Source organism: Schistocerca cancellata, chromosome 4 (genome assembly GCF_023864275.1).
Source record: "Schistocerca cancellata isolate TAMUIC-IGC-003103 chromosome 4, iqSchCanc2.1, whole genome shotgun sequence".
Lineage (NCBI taxonomy): Eukaryota > Metazoa > Arthropoda > Insecta > Orthoptera > Acrididae > Schistocerca > Schistocerca cancellata.
The window spans coordinates 191690230-191712340 of record NC_064629.1 but is presented as its reverse complement, the minus strand read 5'-3'; the positions used below and the strand labels follow the sequence as shown (position 1 = coordinate 191712340).

The window sequence follows — 22111 nt, the reverse complement described above, 5'->3', positions numbered from 1 at the left end:
CGGGAGAGCGGTGTGCTGACCCTACACCCCTCCTATCGGCATCCTCCACTGCGGATGAAACGGCGGTCGGTTGGTCCCTGTAGGCCACTCGTGGCCTAAAGACAGAGTGCTTTATTATTCCTCCTCCCCAGTGTATGCCCCGCAATGTAGTGGGTTCCGCCCTTCTATCTCTCTCTCTCTCTCTTTCTGTTTCTGTTTCCATTTAGAGGGATGTTGCGCGCGTTTGGGGTGGAGACACACTATCTTGAAGTCTATATTGAGGGTGCCTAGCAAACGCGTCTCCCAATAGATCCTTTACCACTGACATTCAACGAAAATCTGCGTTTAACTACTGTTTGTCGATCTGCTCGATGTATGTGTTCATACCACAGTAAACAAGTTTCCCCTCATTTTCTCAACGTTAGATGCCATTCTGCACTGCCTACGACTCTCGTCATTGGTCACACGATCACCAATTGTCAGGAGATGTCCACCGAAGCATTTTGGTATCCACAATAGCAAGTCGTTGCTCTGCTGCATTTGCTGTCGGCCAATGTTCTGCACGGCGAAGAGCGAATGGGTGGATTGCAGAGCCGTATGTTGTCGACTTGCATTAAATGTATTCGAAATTTAGAACATTAACAACCATCAGTTGTAGGGTCGAATGACGACAATGAAAATTTGTGCGGAATTAGGAATCGAACCCGGATTTCCCGCTTATCGCGAGCGATCGCCTTACTGCGAGGGTCACTCCAAAACAAATGCACACTATTATTTTTTTAAATCCATCTTTTATTCTACAAATGGTTCAAATGGCTCTGAGCACTATGGGACTTAGCATCTGAGGTCATCAGTCCCCTAGAACTTAGAACTACTTAAACCTAACAAAGATAAGGACATCACACACATGCATGCCCGAGGCAGGATTCGAACCTGCGACCGCAGCGGTCGAGCGGATCCAGACTGAAGCGCCTAGAACCGCTCGGCCACTCCGGCCGGCTTTATTCTACATGTTTGTAAGTTTTACAGTGAGTAGATACATCCTTTAGTGACAATATTTTCATTTCTCAACATAATTTCCATCCCTCTCAACTGCCTTACGCCATCTTGGAACCAGCGCCTGTGTACCCGCACGGTAAAATTCTGGACCAACCTGTTGGAGCCACTGTTTGGCAGCGTGGACAAGGGAGTCATCATATTCAAACCTTGTTCCACGAAGAGAGTCTTTCAGTTTCCCAAAGAGATCATAGCCACATGGAGCCAGGTCAGGACTGTAAGGCGGGTGTTCCAGTGTTGTCCATCCGACTTTTGTGATCGCTTCCATGATTTTTTTTGACTGTCACGTGGCCGTGCATTGTCGTGCAACAGCAAAACATCCTGCTTTTGCCTATGTGGTCGAACACGACTCAGTCGAGCTTGAGGTTTCTTCAGTGTCGTCACATATGCATCAGAATTTATGATGGTTCCACTTGGCACGATGTCCACAAGCAAGAGTCCTTCGGAATCGAAAAACACTGTAGCCATAACTTTTCCAGCAAAAGGTGTGGTTTCGAATTTTTTTTTTTATTGGGTGAATCTGCATGATGCCACTCCATTGATTGCCTCTTCGTCTCCGCTGGAAAATGATGGAGCCATGTTTCGTCACCTGTCATAATTCTACCAAGAAATTCATCTCCCCCATTCTCGTACTCTTCCAAAAGTTCGCTGCATGCCGTTTTTCTTTTTTCTTTGTGAGCCACTGTCAACATCCTGCGAACCCACCTGGCACAAACCTTTTTTAACGCCAACACTTTCAGTATTCTGCAAACACTTCCTTCCGCTATCCCAACGTAGCGTGACAATTCGTTCACTGTGATGCATCTGTCATCAGTCACCAATTCGTTAACTCATAGCACATAGTCTGGAGTGTGAGCAATACGAGGCCTGCCGCTGCGAGGACAATCCTCAATATTGCCGTGCCCGCATTCATCACGTAACCTGCTTGCCCACCGACTAACTGTACTGCGATCGACAGCAGCATCTCCATACACCTTTTTCAACCTCTTGTGGATGTTTCCCACTGTCTCGTTTTCACAGCACATGAATTCTAACACAGCACATTGCTTCTCACGAACCTTAAGTGTAGCAGCCATCTTGAAGACATGCTGTGACGGCGCCACTCACGGGAACAGGTTGAACTAAGTTTGAAAACAAGCGGGAAGGATGTATCTACACACTGTAAAACTTTCACACATGCAGAATGAAAACTGTATTTTTACACAAATAGTGTGCATTCCTTTTGGAGTGACCCTCGTATTTGGCTATCTGCGAACGACTCACGGCCAAACCCAAACTTCCACATGCTGTCAGCCATGTGTCTACAATCTGTAGTCGTTCATCCACTACGTATATTCCCGTACAGGAGAGACATTTTACTTGGCAGTCGTCTGTCCAGTGCGGGCGGGCAAATACGATATTACACTGCCTGTGTTATTTCGATTTACGATGCAAAGTACCTTTGGACATGGACGCATGTCTAAAGGAGTTTTACATTGTAAATTGAATTAACACAGGCACTGCAACATCATATTGTCAACTCGAGTCGGCCCGGTATCTTCTTATCACGAAGCACACCGGTCGATCTCCGCCAACTAAGGTGTGGCTTGTTACGCGGTTTGTGATTCGGCAACGAGTGAGCCATCTTCAGCGCTTTTTGAGCCACCGCACTTTGATATATTCGTCTTTGGCATATTTATACCCTCGATCTTGATGGTGTCCGTATTATCTGCACCTGGCTCTGAGCACTATGGGACTCAACTGCTGTGGTCATAAGTCCCCTAGAACTTAGAACTACTTAAACCTAACTAACCTAAGGACAGCACACAACAACCAGCCATCACGAGGCAGAGAAAAACCCTGACCCCGCCGGGAATCGAACCCGGGAACCCGGGCGTGGGAAGCGAGAACGCTACCGCACGACCACGAGATGCGGGCTTATCTGCACCTGCTGACAAGTATTCAGTCTTCTTTACGTTCAGACCTATTCCGGACTGTTCAGGCTTTGACTTGTTGAAGATCGTTCTCGTCTTTTGCATCCAGCAGAACATCATTAGCACACAGCAATTTCCAACGAGCTAATTTCTGAAGAATTCTAGTGATCGTGTCCATTATGATGAAGAAGAGAAAGTAATAAAGACCATTTTATATTGTTATTGTTATGGTATTTTATGGTTTTGTAGAAAAGATTAGCACGTATTCTTGGTTTTCAAATGGTGTATTGAAATGTTCATTGAAGCTAAATTCGCCTTTGTGTGTGTGTGTGTGTGTGTGTGTGTGTGTGTGTGTGTGTGTGTGTGTGTGTGTTGTCGTGTGGTAATATGTTGGTAACGAGCTGTGGCAGATTTCTTGTTGCGTGCTCTGGAGTCCGTTGAAAGTAGCCATGTTAATTTTAAGGTTCGTTCGCCTATCTCTCTAGCGTCTCCCCAACTCCACGTCGACGTAGTGTAGCTGAAACTTTCTATAGTAATTAGAATGACTAGAATGCTTAATATTTACCTTCGAGTGTCACCTAACTAATTATCAGAGATGAGTACTCGTTTATTTCTTCCTTGCATACAACTTTTATCTTACTGTCGAGTTCTAATACGTAATATTGACAATTATACGTTCCCTTCCTCTTTATCAGAGCAGAACGAAATCGGAGTCTTTAACCTTACATTCAACAACAGAGATAATAAAAATCAGAGATAATGCAATGATAATGTTCGCTTTTCTCCTGACCTGAGTAATGTCTTTAGTTCCTAAAACGGCACAGTATGTGACACAGATATTTCGGTAATAAAATGTGATATAACAATATTTCTCTAAAAGAATGCGACGATCCAGAATTCGACATGTCGAAAAACGGCGACATAGAGATCAGCAGCAAGAGCTGAGCCACTGTAGAAACCGTGAACATTTATCTTATCGGCTTGTTCCGCGTTAGTAAAAACGCGAAGCATTTTTAGCGACCACTCGCCCAAGGCTACAGCTATCCGATACTCATTTGGGTTCACTCGTAATCGCTCGCTTTCGCAGAGTAACGATAAAAAGTCAAACATGAACTCTGTATCGCGTTTTTACGAACCAAAGAGGAGAGGTACGGTTTAAAGTCGCGTGTCACAAATGGAGACGGAGGATGTACACGAAATGTGCTATATCTCGGAAACCCGTATGAACGTTTCTGCTTCAGTGACAATTTCTGACTCAATTCAGAATATTTACCGTCCATTCTGAAACGACTTTAATCCTTCGCAGATCAATGTACAGAACACGGCAGAGATTATCCGCCTCCCTTATAAGCCGCTTCAAATGGTTCAAATGGCTCTGAGCACTATGGGACTTAACATCTGAGGTCATCAGTCCCCTAGAACTTAGAACTACTTAAACCTACCTAACCTAAGGACATCACACACATCCATGCCCGAGGGAGGATTCGAACCTGCGACCGCAGCAGCAGCGCGGCTCCGGACTGGAGCGCCTAGAACCACACGGCCACCGCGGCCGGCCATAAGCCGCTTCGTCTCCTGTTCTATTCGAATATAAAAAAGGTTAAGTGCAGTCGTAAGCACCCTCATCTCTTTCGCATTGTCCGTATGACCCATCCGAGAAATGAATAATGCGACAGAAACTGAGCAGCGTAATATGCAACATGCGTGCTTACTCGAGGGCAAGGAGACATCTAGAGGAACACCACGTAGCGCAAAATATACTGAGCTGCAGATTCGCCCCGCACGCCCAGTCGAACGTAGTGATTACGAAGCTGGAGCAACACATAAACACCAAGTTTTTCACTAACTGTAAATAACGGTGTCGCACGCAATGTTGCGAGGAGTGTGAGGAAAACAAGCTGCTAGTAGGTAACGTGTTTAAGACTGGTTTGAACACTTTCAGAAGCCGGCCGGTGTGGCCGTGCGGTTAAAGGCGCTTCAGTCTGGAACCGCGTGACCACTACGGTCGCAGGTTCGAATCCTGCCTCGGGCATGGATGTGTATGATGTCCTTAGGTTAGTTAGGTTTAATTAGTTCTAAGTTCTAGGGGACTTATGACCACAGCAGTTGAGTCCCATAGTGCTCAGAGCCATTTGAACCATTTTTTTGAACACTTTCAGATTGGAAAGGAAACAATTTTTCCCGCTTTATCTGGCCTTCGGCAGCTAACAGACATTTAGCTAGCTTAAAAGTATATAACTGACGTATAGTGCAAGAGTCCGCAGCTCGTGGTCTTGCGGTAGCGCTCTCGCTTCCCGCGCAGAGGGTCCCGGGTTCGATTCCCGGCGGGGTCAGGGATTTTCCCTGCCTCGAGATGACTGGGTGGTGTTGTGTTATTTTCATCATCATCATTCATCCCCATTACGGTCGGAGGAAGGCAATGGCAAACCACCTCCGATACGACCTTACCTAGTCGGCGGTGCAGGTCTCCCGCATCGTTCCCACGCTCCCCGGAATATGGGACATCATCATAGTTCAAGACGTAAATTGATGACATAATTAGACAGCAGCTTTAAGAAAGGGCTTTAGAAGCCTGCTGTTGATTGACGTGAATGCGAGAACTGCTGATAATGCTTTCCATCCAGGTCGCCAATCAATAAAACATAACGACAGACAGACTCGAAAAATTGCAACAGATGATCATGCAAAGTCACCGACTATCTTTGAGAATGAGATTGCCGGAACCGAGGATTACCAAGGATAGATGTACAACCAGAGAGAGGTTAGCGGAGGATTTAGTAGTAGTAGTTTTCTTAATCTATTGATCAGGTTTACAAAGATAATGGCCATATACTGGTATTACAGATATATACTGCAGGACAAAAAAGTGAAGGGGAGAGGACACGAAAATTCACAAATTGGGAGGACATGGCATGTTACTGTAGTGACTGCAAAATCGGGTCAAGTTTACAAAGAACTTGACAGACGACCCCAATTGGCAGTATATCGTTGCAGCCGGCCGTGCGGTTCTAGTCGCTTCAGTCTGGAACCGTGCGACCGATACGGTCGCAGGTTCGAATCCTGCCTCGGGCATGGATGTGTGTGATGTCCTTAGGTTAGCTAGGTTTAAGTAGTTCTAAGTTCTAGGGCACTGATGACCTCAGACGTTAAGTCCCATAGTGCTCAGAGCCATTTTGAGCATAACGTTGCAACCCCTCAGGTATGGATGCACTGATTCGGTAGTGAAGGGTTTCAAAGTCGTATATCCTCCTAAGGAAATCTGGTCCATAACTGTTTTAACAGGTCCGTGGTATCCTGGATACTGGTGTTGGGATGGAGTTTACGTCCGCGGTGGTCCCACACATGTCCTATTGGAGACAGATCTGGCGATGTTTCTGGCCACAGGACTGACCCAGCATCACGCAAACAGTTGACAGAAACACGAGCCGTGTGCGGTCGAGCATTGTCCTGCTGAATAATGGCACCACGACTCTGTCGCATGAGAGATAACACGCGAAGACGCAGGATGACCGTAACTTACTGCTGTGCTGTTAAAGCTCCCTCAGGCACTACCAGCCGTGACATTAAGCCCTATCCGAAGGCTTCCACTACCGCTATGCCTCTCCAAAACATTGGGACAATGGAACTTCTATTCAGGTCGCCACCATACCCAACGACGATGGACATCCGGGATAGTACAGAACCGCGATTCACTGCTGAATACAATGCAACGCCATTTATCATCAGTCCATACTTCCTAGTCACGATATCACGTCGTGGTGTTCACGGCAGCCTACATTGTTGTTGTTGTTGTGGTTTTCAGTCCTGAGACTGGTTTGATGCAGCTCTCCATGCTACTCTATCCTGTGCAAGCTTCTTCATCTCCCAGTACCTACTACAACCTACATATGCTACGGTAATTTCCTAGTCCGCCTGCAGATGGTCACCGACCAATGGTGCGGGAAGACAGAAGAACGTTGCAGCGAGTCCCATTAGTTGTTCTCATCTGGAATGAGTAGATTTGAAGGGGCTATGAAGTGCATGGCGCACAATATGACGATTCACCCTTGCGGCGATAAGAAGGGATCGACTGGAATCTCGATTAGTATGCCTGCCCTCACGTTCCCATACAGTCCAACTTCTGGCCATTGTCAGATCCAAATGCTCTGCAAATCTAGATATTGTACTACTGGATCAGCCGGCCCGTATTTGGACCCACAATGATGCCCCTTTCAAACTCTTTCAGATGCTGATAACGGTGTCTCACACAGGTACGCAGCATCTCCCTGTCCTTCACAGTGATCCTTCAGTATTTGATGGTGTTCACTCCCTTTGCATACCCTAGCATGCCTGGTAACAACACTAAAAACAAACAACACTAATTCACTCTCTGATGGCCGTTCTACCTTCCTCAGAGAATTGCAACTGTAATCGTTTACAACAACAAAAAAAAAAAAAAAAAAAAAGTGTCAAATGGCTCTGAGCACTATGGGACTTAACATCTGTGGTCATCAGTCCCCTAGAACTTAGAACTACTTAAACCTAACTAACCTAAGGACATCACACACAACCATGCCCGAGGCAGGATTCGAACCTGCGACCGTAGCAGTCGCGCGGTTCCGGACTGAGCGCCTAGAACCGCTAGACCACCGCGGCCGGCTTAATCGTTTACACACCCTCCAATTGTTTGTACTTGTACGAAGTTACATGGTCACCCGTTCATGTCTTCTGGGTTCTTCACCTTTTTTCTCAGTCACTGTATGCGGCCATTTGCATACTTACAGGTCTTGTTTGACAATCGTCTGCGTTCGATATTGCGCAATAAGATTCACAGAAATTTTAGACGCATCTTTTGTATACGACAGCATCAAAGATATTGTAGTAGAGTCAACACTATATTTGTTCTCAAAATTTGCATGAAAGCTTAATATTTCTCCCAACGATTCGCTTTTAATTTTTCTGAGTCAGACGCTCTTGTACTGGATAAATCGGCCTGCCACAACCAAAATGTCTTGCCTCTCAAACACCCAAATTGTAGCACCTTGAGACCACATTAGCTGATACGGTATACATCAGCAGACTTCTCCAAGAACATACAGGTCATCTAGACCAGTTTTGACTGATTTAACGTTTTCAGCCCACTTTACACATATTTATAACGTGACTCCTGGATTTAGATCGGTATTCCAAGAGTTGGGAGGCCCACCACTAATGCCGTAACCGACTATTGCAATTTTTTCTAGGCGCTTCAGTCGGGAACCGCGCGACTGCTACGGTCGCAGGTTCGAATCCTGCGCCGGGCATGGATGTGTGTGATGTCCTTAGGTTGGTTAGGTTTAAGTAGTTTTAAGTCTATGGGACTGATGACCTCAGATGTTAAGTCCCTTAGTGCTTAGAGCTATTTGCACCATTTTTTCGCAGTTTTTTCATTCTTCTTACACGTGTTTCCCGTATTCATTCGTGTACGAGGTGATACACCAGTCTTCAGCGTACAGCCGTGGAATCAACAATATTGTTTCATTTCAATTTCGTCCGCAGCTCGTGGTCTGATGGCTAGTGTTGCTGCCTCTGGATCACGGGTTCAATTCGCAGCCGGGTTGGGGATTTTCTCTGCCTGGAGACTGGATGTTTGTGCTGCCCTCATCAGTTCATCATCATCATCATCATCGGTGACTGTGGTTAAACTGGATTGTGTAAAAATTGGAGTGTGTAAATTGTGACTCTGTACGGGCGCTGATGACTGCGCAGTTGAGCGCCCCACAAACCAAACATCATCATCATCACTTCAATTTTGGAGTACTTCAGTTTCCTAGCTACACGCCTGACGTCTAACGAATCTGTCATTACTTGTGGGAAAACATGTAGATGCACACACGTGAATTATTGCTCGAAAAGTAAAAAATAACAATAATAATTTGAACATCGCAAATATTTCACGAATGGTTCAACACAATGAATAAGGTTTTCGGTAAGGGAGCATATTCGAAAGGGCGAGAATATAATTGGATAGTCAAGATTCACTGATCATACTGACGCTACTGTAGTAATTTAAAATGGAACGATGTACTCTTTTAACGGCATTAAGTAGTTTCTGGAAACAGAGATATAGTTCCACGTCTACTACTGATGAAACATTTCATTAAAACAACTGAGAAATGTGCAAAATTCTTTTGGCACAGTGCAGTTTTGTCACCGTTTGAGATACATATTAACTGAACCAGTAGATTTGATTCTGAAGTTTAGTAAATCACATATTTGCTAACTGTTCCACTATAATCACTGACAAACATTATGTCACCGTATATTTCTTTTCGAGAGCCCTCAAATTCAGTTAAATAATACATCATTCCCTTATCAGCGTAAAGCAAGGCCTTCAAGTAGCTCTGTATTTTTTTTGGTGTCTTCGAATTTTATCTGTACTGCTCGTAAGCAAAATTTATTTCAGTAAATTTTTTTACACACACAAGTAGGCGTACATCAGGTCGAAATTTGACAGTCTAGACTACAGAGAATCGAAATCTTTACTCAAAGGTCGTCGTTTTGATTCCTTATGAAAATGCATGATTTTATTTTTCTTTCAATTTTTAATGTTCCTTTCAGGACAGTTCATTTTTAATTGTTAAGTACTGAGTATTTGATAATGCACGAAAACTGAAGGCTGTTGTAAGCCTAGCACTGGGCGCGTCAGGCTGTAGAGTGAATCAGAAATTCCACAGAAGTGACCATTCGTTCGTTTCCATCATGACACCGTACGAGGGAACAGATGTCACTATTTTCCTATTCGGAATTTATAATTAAAGCCACGTTTTCACTGTTTCCCCTGAGGTATTATCAGTCGATTTAAGAGAGACCTCTCTGCCATGCTGTTGAATAACTAAATTAGACGTAGTTTAACAATTTGGAGACGTAACGCTTCTTTTGCCTAGACGAACGGAAACGTAACGACTAGCGCATGGCTGATCTCACTAGAAAGCGTCGGATTTTTTAAAAACGGAGTAACCTATCTGTAGGAGTCAACAGGGTTTCTGTAAGCAGCGTTCAAGTGACAATAGCTCTCCCTATTCGTTCACGGGATACAGAAGGCTACAAAAACTGGTTGATGCCAAATATTTTGACTTTTGGAACGCCTTCGGTACAATATCGTAACGACGCCCGGCAAACAATGTAAGTTCAAATGGTTCAAATCGCTCTGAGCACTATGGGACTTAACATCTTAGGTCATCAGTCCCCTAGAACTTAGAACTACTTAAACCTAACTAACCTAAGGACATCACACACATCCATGCCCGAGGCAGGATTCGAACCTGCGACCGTAGCAGTCCCGCGGTTCCAGACTGCAGTGCCTAGAACCGCACGGCCACCGCGGCCGGCAAACAATGTAAGTATTTAAGTAAATACCAAACTGGTTCGCGACTTCCTATCACAGAGAAATCGGCACGTAGTTTTAACAGGGAGGCATTGTCGCTCGTGCAAAACATTTTTTTCATTCTGGAAAAAAAGTTTTTTATGAAATTCTGACTTTTTTCATTTTGCGTGTAGAAACTTATTATCTATGAGTATTACAGATCATAAAATGATTATCTCAAATTTTCCAAAGCGTTCGCTTAACTCTTAACTCGTTCTTGGTTCCACCTGAAAAACTCTTTCTCGTTTCTACTAATTTTGAACTTGACCACGGTAATTCTCAGTGCAATTCTGTCACGAAAGTAAGCAGTGAGCGTTTCACAACGCACTGCATCTGCTACTGGGCGACGTAAGCGATGACCGCTCGTTAACCTCTATCGTACGCTTCACCGCTGGGAGTCGTAAGCCGAGTTAATGCGGCCCTCGGAGTAATCGCTAGATTGTAGTGGTCTGACGGTCGTATCGAACTGCCCTTGGACAACTCATTTTGCATGCAAACATACGTTTTTGCTATATCGACCAGGCACTTCGTGTGATGGAATGGGTGCTTCACGGCAGCGATAACGAGTACGACAGCAAAATACAATCTTGTGCTGCCCTGGTTCCAGAAACTAAGTACTCATTTCTTTTTCCTTCTTTTTTTCACAGTGCCTAACCAGTGTCGTTTGCAGTCTGAAAAGTATCTATGGTAACGTGTGTAAACCTGTAATATTATTTACTCAATGGATCTAGAAGCTATTGACTCCATCACTGAAGTAAGAACACATTCAGTGCAGTTCAGACAATTTGTGACTCGAAAACCGGATTGAATAGGAAAATTAACTTGTACGAGACACTTGCAGCATTCAAACTGCGATTAACGAATTTAAGATAAATATCTGACTGTATGAGGTGACTTGAAGACTGCGATGGCCTGAAGCACAGTTTGATATATACAAGGTGTTAAAAAAAGGTACGGCCAAACTTTCAGGACACATTCCTCACACACAAAGAAAGAAAATGTGTTATATGGACATGTGTCCGGAAACGCTTACTTTCCATGTTAGAGCTCATTTTATTACTTCTCTTCAAATCACATTAATCATGGAATGGAAACACACAGCAACAGAACGTACCAGCGTGACTTCAAACACTTTGTTACAGGAAATGTTCAAAATGTCCTCCGTTAGCGAGGATACATGTATCCACCCTCCGTCGCATGGAATCCCTGATGCACTGATGCAGCCCTGGAGAATGACGTATTGTATCACAGCCGTCCACAATACGAGCACGAAGAGTCGCTACATTTAGTACCGGGGTTGCGTAGACAAGAGCTTTCAAAGGCTCCCATAAATGAAAGTCAAGAGAGCTGAGGTCAGGAGAGCGTGGAGGCCATGGAATTGGTCCGCCTCTACCAATCCATCGGTCACCGAATCTGTTGTTGAGAAGCGTATGAACACTTCGACTGAAATGTGCAGGAGCTCCATCGTGCATGAACCACATGTTGTGTCGTACTTGTAAAGGCACATGTTCTAGCAGCACAGGTAGAGTATCTCGTATGAAATCATGATAACGTGCTCCATTGAGCGTAGGTGGAAGAACATGGGGCCCAATCAAGACATCACCAACAATGCCTGCCCAAACGTTCACGGAAAATCGGTGTTGATGACGTGATTGCACAATTGCGTGCGGATTCTCGTCAGCCCACACATGTTGATTGTGAAAATTTACAATTTGATCACGTTGGAATGACGAAAATAAATGAGCTCTAACATGGAAATTAAGCGTTTCCGGACACATGTCCACATAACATCTTTTCTTTATTTGTGTGTGAGGAATGTTTCCTGAAAGTTTGGCCGTACCTTTTTGTAACACCCTGTATAAACGTAAAAAGAAAGTGACTGCTTGCTACGCTACATTACCTGATTTAGTCCATATTCCCGTTTCACAATCACCATTCTCATGGATAAAATATTATTGTACCTAGATATTTCACGGAAGGGTCAAATTCCAGAGTGTTACCATTCGTACAGCAATCTGACACAATGGACGCTTCGTCTCCTTTCGAGAGACACAATACCCTATTTTACTCACATTTAAAACGAACTACCGTTTACTGAAGCAAGTTATATCTATTTAGGCATCCTATAGATACGTACACATAACCAGCGATAATAGGAAACTGCAATCAATAGAACCGTCGACGAACAATCTGGTGTGCTGCTTTATACCCGTTTTAACTCGTTGCACACTCAAACAACAACTGAATTAATGGTAGCTGCTGTGTCGGCGACAGCGTCCATATCATTCCGCAGTGTATAAGCCAGCAGATCCTTAATTAATGTAATTGATGATAGGATAATATAAGCGGCAGTCAAATGAAAACGAGATAGAGGGGGAAAAAAAGGAAGTACACCCTTTGTTATTTCTAAAGTAATCACCGTAACTGTTAACATTTTTGTTCCACTGTGAGGCAAGGCAATTAATGGCTTCCCGGAAAAGTGTTTGCGGTTGCATACAGAGCCAGAGCCAGACGTTCTTCAGACTTAAGAGGTGCATCCTTGGGTACAATCGATGTTCCGAAGGCAACCGCAAACATTTTTCTATTGTCTCACAGCGGAATAACTATATTAACAGTAATAAGGATTACTTTGGAAATAACGGAGTTTACTTACTTATTTTCCATCCATGGAAGAGAAGCATGAGAATTCTCAGTATCTAGTAAGCAGTCACATAATCGACGGATACAGCAAATTTGCTATGGAACGACAACACTACACCACACTGAAAGAACTTAAAGATTAAGCCCATGGTGAAAAAGCAAAAAATTACAACGATCGACAGGCGGGACTCATTGTTCTGTACATGAAGAAGCACTTTCTGCTAAATTTACAGGCAGAGAACGTTATGAAATTTGTGGTATGAATAGCAAATTACCTGGTCGCATGCATTATTCCACTGTCTGTTGCAATAGTTTTCGTTGGAACTGAATGAAGCGTATGGAGACTTAATATTTACTGCAGAGTACGTTGTTTAAGTCAAAAGGAATTCCTGGAATCATTTTTCAGTTTAAAACCGGCTATTTTTGAATTTATGAAGGGGAAAGTAAAGCAGGAACGGAAGTTATAATATCCGGAATGGATTGCAGAAAAAATGGCTCTGAGCACTATGGAACTTAACATCTGTGGTCATCAGTCCCCTAGAACTTAGAACTACTTAAACCTAACTAACCTAAGGACATCACCCACATCCATGCCCGAGGCAGGATTCGAACCTGCGACCATAGCGGTCGCGCGGCTCCAGACTGTAGCGCCTAGAACCGCTGGGCCACTCCGGCCGGCTGGATTGCAGACCTCGCATTTTGAGTAAACTTGACTGTACATTGCCCACAGTCAGACATTCCAAAATGAGAAACAACTTATTTCTGATTTGATGGGGGGAGCAATTGAAAAGAAAATCGCATTGTCGAAAAAAAAAACACCGTCCATATCTCTACCCTCACCGGCCTTAAAGAAAACGCTAGTACTGAAGAATTCATTGCGATATTGATAAGAAAGTTGTCTGAACTTTTTGAGGACACTGCCAATCTAGCATCCGTTTTGGAGCTGTTTTCGAGACCGGTCGCCGTTTCAGTTGAAAGGGCCCCTGTGCTTGTACAACCGATTGATCTGCAGTGTAAAACCCCTTTAAAAGAATTTTTTTACGTTAAAAATGTCAAGGAAGTCTACGTCCTTTTCCTCGGGAAGAGTCTCCACATCTCCATAATGAGGCTGCTAACGTCATAAAATATTTAGATCAACTTACGGGCTTTTTTCGATTTTGAAACTAAATAATTCACGATTACATGGCAACGTGAGTGTGAAAGTGTGTGAAATTATCTACATCTGTCCGTATGCCGACTGTTCGTACACGATAAAAATTGCATTACGGCTTCAGCTCCCCAAAAATAATTAAATAATACTGAAAATTTAATTTGTTTGCGACCTATGTTGTTGATAAATGTAAAATATAAAACAAGATCGTATGCAGTGCGACTGCATTGCCATCTCAACGCGGCGCGTTCGTGGTTTCCTCCACCTGTTCAGAGTGGTGCGGTGATGGTGGAAGTGTGCAGCCAGGCGAGAGAGCTATGCACACGTCCAAGAGCACAACTCGTCTGCCGAATTCTTGAGCATTCCTGTTCTACATGCATACTTCTCTTATTAAATATCCCCGCTCATCTCTCCCACATTAAATACTTCCACATATCCAACACGATCCGAAAATTTTACAATTAGCAGCTTACGGCCCCTGTCTTAATTTCTAATTTCCAGATGCTGTCACGCCTAACTCAGAACATGTCTCCAACCTCACATCTAATCACTGTACAGATTTCCTCTAACTGTTGATGAAGGAAAAGAAGGGAGCCAGATTAGGGAGTGGCCGCGTGGTTAGAGGCGCCATGTCACTGACTGCGCGGCTCCTCCCGTCGGAGGTTCGAGTCCTCCCTCGGGCATGGGTTGGGTGTTGTTCTTTGCATTAGTTAGTTTAAGTAGTGTGTAAATCTAGGGACCGATAACATCAGCAGTTGGGTCCCTTAGAAATTCAAACACATTTGAACATCTGATTAGGGTTTAGCGTCCTGTCGACTATAAGGTCATTAGAGATGGAGGACAAGATCAGATATTTTCAAATATGTGGAAAGAAACCGGCCGTGCCCTTTAGAAGGAAACATCTCGGGCTTTGCCTACCTGAGGACGAAATCCACCAAAAGATTTGCCCAGCCCAAAATTAGTGATTTTTAAATAATTCCTTGTTTCCCTCTAAGAATCAAGGTTCATCTCTTCACCGAACCTCTCTCTCTCTCTCTCTCTCTCCTTCGAGCAATTTGATTTCCGCCACAAAACAAACATGCTCACAAAATTCACCCTTTCATCATATAACAAAACCGCACCTTAACCGCACTGCCGGCCGGAGTGGCCGAGCGGTTCTAGGCGCTACAGTCTGGAACCGCGCGACCGCTGTGGTCGCAGGTCCGAATCCTGCCTCGGGCATGGATGTGTGTGATGTCCTAGTGTTCAGAGCCATTTGAACCATTTAACCACCCTAGTCCTTCAAAATATACTCATCCGTTTCCTTCCATACGACAATTTTCATCAAATTCACTACCCCCAGCAGTAATAATTGTGAAATAAGTAGGACTACAAATCAACTGTTATGAGTTTTTTTTAGCTATTAGGAAGCCAAAGTATTAGCAAGCCATCCGTTCTAAGATCTCTTAAATGCATGTATCTTAACGCTTTTACAAATTTTACCACTGCCTTTTTTTCATTCTTGAGAAGTTTCCGAAGTACAACTGCATATATATATATATATATATATATATATATATATATATATATATATATATATATATATATTTTAATAACCACTGCTATCACCATCCTCAATAATCCAAAGGCACAGCCGGCCGGTGTGGCCATGCGGGTCTAGGCGCTTCAGTTAGAAACCGCGTGACCGCTACGGTCGCAGGTTCGAATCCTGCCTCGGGCATGGATGCGTGTGATGTCCTTAGGTTAGTTAGGTTTAAGTAGTTCTAAGTTCTAGGTGACTGATGACCTCAGAAGTTAAATTCAATAGTGCTCAGAGCGATTTGAACCATTTTTGAACTGAGACACCCAGCGCATCTCAAAAAATGGTTCAAATGGCTCTGAGCACTATGGGACTTAACATCTGTGGTCATCAGTCCCCTAGAACTTAGAACTACTTAAACCTAACTAACCTAAGGACATCACACACATCCATGCCCGAGGCAGGATTCGAACCTGCGACCGCAGCAGTCGCATGGTTCCAGGACTGAAGCGCCTAGAACCGCTCGGCCACCGCGGCCGGCCCTGAAAGTCTCACAGCGGTCCACACTGCAAAAGGTTACCTTTAGCTTTTTGACAAGAGGTCACATTAATGTAACTAGACTGTACAGGGTGTTACAAAAAGGTACGGCCAAACTTTCAGGAAACATTCTTCACACACAAATAAAGAAAAGATGTTATGTGGACATGTGCCCGGAAACGCTTAATTTCCATGTTACAGCTCATTTTAGTTTCGTACCTCACCCCTCATGGTAATGTACATGTGCGTCAGTGAAAAAGACCAATAAAAAGGTGTTAGCATGAGGACGTAATGTGCTGTTCCTGTCTCTTCTGTACCTAAGGTCCATCACCGTTCCCTTTGGATCCCTACGTAATTCGGTGCTCTCCGTTCACACGATCGAACAGAGGAGGAGTGGTACTCAAGCGTCAACTTTAGGTTACAATATCTCCGGATGTAATTAACATTTTACAATGCAACAAACGGCACTGATTACGTATTTGTTTATGTGTTCAGATGTGCTAACAAAATTAACGGGTTTCCATTTAAAAAAACGTAGGTTTGTGTTAAAAAACATACTTCCGTGCATTTTTTTATGGTTTGTAGTAACCAATTACACTAGCCCTTCTCCTCACGTTCGGTCGGTGGAATCGATTCGTCAGTATTTGATGTGGTTTACGAAATATGTCCAGCAGTAATGTTAGGTGACTCACCCTGTATAAGAACCGACATGGGGGCAAAGGATTAGTGTGGCATTTGTGTCTTTCCGAGGTGCATGTGGAAATTCAGTTCCTTAAAAAGTTTGTTCAGAATTCTATTACGAAGGGCTCCTGCATGCAAATTCTGTACAGAAAATTAATAAAGAAATATACACACATCAGAAAAAGTTTTGCATCACCTCGATACCGAGAGTTACGGAACCTGTACAGAAAACTGAAATAGGGATCAATGCAATCGTAGTTTCCGCCCTTTTTATTGCTCATGAAAACCACACATTGCATGTTGTACCACCACACAGCGAGACCTTCAGAGGTGGTGGTCCAGATTGCGGTAAACACCGGTCTTCTAATACTCAGTAGCACGTCCTATTGCATTGATGCGTGCCTGTATTCGCCGTGGCATACAATCCACAAGTTCATCAAGGCACCGTAGGTCCAGATTGTCCCACTCCTCAACGGCGATTCCGTGTAGATCCCTCAGACTGGTTGGTGGGTCACGTCGTCCATAAACAGCCCTTTTCAATCTATCCCAGGCATGTTCGAAAAGGTTCACGTCTACAGAACATGCTGGCCACTCTAGTCGAGCGATGTCGTTATCCTTCAGGAAGTCATTCACAAGATGTGCACAGTGGGGGTGCGAATTGTCGTCCATGAAGACGAATGCCTCGCCAATATGCTGCTGATATGGTTGTACTATCGGGCGGAGGATGGCACTGTCGTATTGTACAGGCGTTAGGCGCCTTCCATGATCACCAGCGGCGTACGTCGGTCCCACAGAATGCCACCCCAAAACAGCAGGGAACCTCCACCTTGCTGCACTCGCTGGACAGTGTGTCTAAGGCGTTCAGCCGATCAGGTTGCCTCCAAACACGTATCCGACGACTGCTGTTGGGTCCAGCTGTACTGCACTTCATGATGTCGTGGTTGCAAAGATGGCCCTCGCCATGGGCGTCGGGAGTGAAGCCGTGCATCACGGAGCCTATTGCGCACAGTTTGAGTCGAAACACGATGTCCTGTGGCTGCACGAAAAGCAATCTTCAACGTGATGGCTTTGCTGTAAGGATTCCTCCGAGCCATAATCCGTAGGTAGCCGTCATCCACTGTAATATTAGCCCTTGTGCAGCCCGAGCGAGTCATGACATCGACAGTTCCTGTCTCTCTGTATCTCCTACATGTCCGAACAACATCACTTTGGTTCACTCCGAGAAGCCTGGACACTTCCCTTGTTGAGAGCCCTTCCTGGCACAAACTAACAATGCGGACGCTATCAAACCGCGGTATTGACCGTCTAGGCATGGTTAAACTACAGACAACATGAGCCATGTACCTCCTTCCTGGTGGAATGCTGTAGCTGATCAGCTGTCCGACCCCCTCTGTCTAATAGGCGCTGCTCATGTATGGTTGTTTACATCTTTGGACAGGTTTAGTGACATCTCTGAACAGTCAAAGGGACTGTGTCTGTGATACAATATTCACAGTCAAAGTCTGTCTTCAGGAGTTCTGGGAACCGGGGTGATGCAAAACTTTTTTTGATGTTGTAAGACGTCATGGTCTCCTGACCTTCACTGCTTACTTATTCCGCCCTCACAATCATATTCTGCACATCAAGACGCTTCATTCGAACCCAGACTCGATAAGATAACGTCAATGTTGTATGAATTCATGTAAACGATATGCAAATAACTAGTAAATCGCAAGTACACGCCGAGATTGAAATACTCGAGGCTGGCATACAGACACACATTCAAGACACGATAGTCGCAGGGGCTTTTAGTTCGGGAGAGGCAAACCACGCGCTGGGGGGCCGGTCCCTTCAGAGGACGAGTCAACCTATCTACATCGGCCGGGAACCGCCCGTAGAGCAGACAGCGTTTGCCCGAGTGAAAGGGAGAACGACCCCGTGTTCGGCTTAAAAGCAAATTCCGCTGCATTGTGTGGGAGCGCCCAGCCTACGCATCCTTTACAAACATAGCATGCAGTTTCAGGGGTGTTCACAGGGAGACAGCAAACGCCAAACGCCGATGCTACAGATTTCCGGATTGGTCGCCTTAAACGAAACGTCATTCTCCCGTTTTAGAAGAGCAATGCTGATTGGCAGACGATATTCCTGACGCCTTGAGCTGAAGGAGTAATGGAAGAGACTGAACGATATACCCCTTCACGTCTGGCGTGGAGAAGGGCCGTTCCATTGTCGCTCTTGGAGCGAGAACACGTAACGAGAGCGTGTGTGCTCGTACGTGTATTCAAAGAGCGAGGAACAAGTGTCTTCTCAGTACTTCACTGGGAGAGCACCTCTGTCGAGAGCGAATCGGAGTGTGACTCTATATTGAGTCCTTGCGATTAAGCATTGTGCGGTGTGAAAGGACAGAGTTATAGTTAAACGCCTGCGAGCGAATTTTTGAGTGGCATCACGGTGGACTGGTTATCTGACCGGTGTACCACGCCAATAGTTAGACTAGGGGCGAATAGGAGTCCTTGACTTCATCAAGGCATAGGGAGAGTTTGATTGGCGAAGGTCAATCCAGATAGAACGAGAGTTATCTTATTTGTCAGCAGCGAGCGGCGCAGACAGCAGTCATCGCAGCTTGCGGTATTGTGCGCTACAGCTCTTGCGAGGCCCATATTTCCTCCACAACAGTACACTTCACTGCATTTCACACGCGACAGCCTCGACCGTACCTAGCAACATTCTAACGGATAATTATTCAAGTTGAGTAGGCGCGGCTCTCAGCCATTCTGCCAAGTCAATAACAATCTTAAACTTTGTATAGAAATTTCATTAGCGAATCCTATCCGTAAGAAGTAACTTCACAGTCCGAAAAGAACCCGGAAATAACTTGTTTAGTTCATAACTAAAAGTGTCATTGTGATTTCTCAGAATTTTTGCAAAAAAAAAAAAAAATAATAATATGGTTCAAATGGCTCTGAGCACTATGGAACTCAACATCTTAGGTCATATGTCCCCTAGAACTTAGAACCACTTAAACCTAACTAACCTAAGGACATCGCACACACCCATGCCCGAGGAGGGATTCAAACCTGCGACCGTAGCAGTCCCGCGGTTCCGGACTGCAGCGCCAGAACCGCTAGACCACTGCGGCCGGCAAAATAATAATAATTTTCGTTAGTTTCATGTTTTTCTTACACTAACTAGCACTACACCAGTACCCAAGTATCCCACTACTTATTTAAGAAATTTTGTGAGTTTTTGTGTCATTTCCTTACAGTGGACGACTCCAGAAGATATTTATTGCTGAAAGTTTTTCAGGCATTTCTCTTAAAACGTTAGGAGTGTCTGTCTGACTTCTGTAGTAGTGTGGGGGGAAACTGCATCTTGTAGGAGCCACAGGGTAAAGGGTACATCTCAGATTAATCCGTTCCGCAGAATGACAGAATAGCACCCACACGTTCACCACAGAATGTGTGTATATGTTTTCAGAATAAAATGAAAAATGAAAAACATGAGCTTTCTTAGGGTCCTCTTTAATAAGATGTCCACCCCTCCCCCCCCCCCCCCCCCCCTTGACAAAATTCTAGCTAAGTCCTTGCCTGAACCTATGCAATTGATGAGGGCAGAGCATTCCATGCTGATCCAACTCTGTTCCCGATTTTAGACCAGCGAGCAGTGTCGTGCCAGTCTTTCGGTAACCCATGACCAGATGGTTTCAACGGGTGAATGTCTGAAACACCCGCTAGCCAGGGCAGCAGTCGAACACCCTCTGTATCGACGTAAAGCCACTGGCCTTAATGCGTCAGAAATATAACAGCTGCTGCCCAGATTAGGGCGATGCGAAGTATAGGTCATCATATTGTGCACCCTGCTGCACCCCATACCATGATGACAGATTCTGGGCCCGTATGACGACGAAAAATGAGATCTGGCAACCTTCGTTGTACTTAGGGTTCCCACACACGGATACGTCCATCTTTATGTTCTGTGTAGAACTGGGAGCCGTCTGAAAAAATGACGAGGATCCTCTTCGGTGTCCAGTGTTGTCGTTGGCGCAACAATGCCAGCGCACCTTGTTCTGCTGTCGCATCAATGATGCCACAACAATGGTTGGCGCGCTGACAGTCTGTAGCGCCCGAGAAATAACGGAAAGTCCGTGTGGATTCTTGTCTTACTGCAATCAACCTTTTTTCCGCACTCAGGGTTCGTGACGTAGCTGTAGACTCCTGCAAGGCCGAGCACTGTCCTGTCAGGCGGTAGTCGAGTGGGGTCATTGTGATTCCGCCAAGCAAGATCTCTGACCGATAAACCGCAGTCTCGGTAGACTACAGTCCTGCCATTGTCGAATTCCGAAACGTGCTGTTAAGACATTTTTACTTCTTAAAGTAGGCAACAACACGATCATCTCACAAATAAAGAACAATAAAATGCGATTTCTGAGTGAGAAACTCAGTGGTCAATCTTTGCTTAAATACAGAACATAGACAGTGTTATTCCTATCTACCTACAGGCCGGCCGCGGTGGCCGTGCGGTTCTAGGCGCTGCAGTCCGGAACCGTGGGACTGCTACGGTCGCAGGTTCGAATCCTGCCTCGGGCATGGTTGTGTGTGATGTCCTTAGGTTAGTTAGGTTTAAGTAGTTCTAAGTTCTAGGGGACTGATGACCACAGATGTTAAGTCCCATAGTGCTCAGAGCCATTTGAACCATTTTGAATCACCGTGAGAAATGCGTGCTTGAACATAAATGCAGAAAAGCCAAGCTTGCAGGTTGCGCTGTTTTATTTGACCACTAACGGCACCTGTGCATACATTGCATGTCAGTTGTGGTCATAAAAGTGTTCCGTGCAGTTATGAGTGCATCATGTCGGAACTAAGCGAATTCGAACGTGACAAATCGTTATTTTACGAGGCGCCGTATCGAAAATTTCTATCGGACACAAGGAAGGCGGAAAAACACCGCTAAGTCACAACGCGGACGAAAGCGTGTGTTGAGTGATTGTGACAGACGGCCATTGAAGAGGGCTTCGACGAAAAATTAGAGAGCGACAGTTCATCAAAACGATAAGAAGGCAGCTCCATAAGATGCGGATTGCATTGCGAGCTGGAATTTAAAAACTACTTATCAATTATGCAAATGCCCGTAAAAGGAATCATGGTGTCGAAGCCTTATAGCTTGGATAATGGAGCAATGGAAGAAAGCCATCTGATCGGATGAGTTTTGTTGCACACTGCTTCCAACTGCTGGACGATTTTACGTCCCAAGAGTGAAACACGGCGGATGTTGGA

General features: G+C 44.8%; 1 protein-coding gene across 1 annotated transcript in view; it reads right to left on the bottom strand.

The window, feature by feature from the left end:
- The window catches only part of LOC126185185 (calcium/calmodulin-dependent protein kinase type 1-like), a gene marked incomplete at its 5' end in the record, with an annotated part of 455847 nt that overhangs the window by 137345 nt on the left and 296391 nt on the right, over positions 1-22111 (bottom strand). The gene's annotated exons all lie outside the window — the stretch shown is intronic.